Source organism: Zalophus californianus, chromosome 14 (genome assembly GCF_009762305.2).
Source record: "Zalophus californianus isolate mZalCal1 chromosome 14, mZalCal1.pri.v2, whole genome shotgun sequence".
In the NCBI taxonomy this organism is placed as follows: Eukaryota; Metazoa; Chordata; class Mammalia; order Carnivora; family Otariidae; genus Zalophus; species Zalophus californianus.
Genome location: NC_045608.1, coordinates 29,374,079 through 29,374,914, shown reverse-complemented (window position 1 = coordinate 29,374,914; position 836 = coordinate 29,374,079).

Genomic DNA, 836 nt, shown 5'->3' with positions numbered 1-836 from the left:
TTAACTACTCCCCTCCGGCCCCGCCCCTCCCCGCCCCGCCCGCTCCGCCCGCTCCGCCCCGCGCTCAGCCGCGCCTTCTCCTGGGAGACTCTTCCGGTCCTAGGCGCGCGCCCGTATCCTGAGCCTCGCCCTCTCTCCGGTAGACCCCGCCCCACGCCTTCAGCCACGCCTTCTCGTGAGGAGGCTCCGCCCCGCGCCTCGCGCCGCGTCTCCCAGAGAAGTCCCCGCCTCGGCCCCCGGGCCCGCGCCTTCGGTTGGAGAAACCGCGCTCTGCACCCTGAGCCGCGCCCTCTCCTTGGGAGGCCCCGCCCCGTCCTAGGATCCGAGCCTCCTTGCTGGGGAAAGCCCGCCCCGCGCTCCGAGTCGCGCCCACTCCTAGTGAGGCCCCGCCCTGCCCCAGGCCCCCAGGTCCCCAGCCCCCACCTAGGGAAACCGCGCCCCGCGCCCCCCGCCGCTCCGTCTCTTCAGGGGGCCTCGCCCTGCCCCGCCTTAGGACCGTTGCCCTCCGCTGGGGAGGCCCCCGCCCCGCGCTCCAAGCCGCGCCCTCTCCAAGGCGGCCGGACCCCTGCGAATTCCCGAATGGAGCGCGTTCTGCGGCCGCCTCGGCCACACAGCGGCGCCAAGCGCGCCTGAAACCCTCTTTCTCAGCCTGTGGCCACATCCCCGAAAGAGACCCTGTCGCCTTGGCTGCTTATCCCTGGCTCCATCTTTCCCCTAGGAGACCCCGCGCCTCCCGGGACCGGGTACGCCACTAGGCGTGCGATTTCCCCCTGGGTTTCCCAGGTGTCCCTAGGCTGGCCCTGTGGGTCCGGAGCCTGCGCGTCAGCGCCATCGCG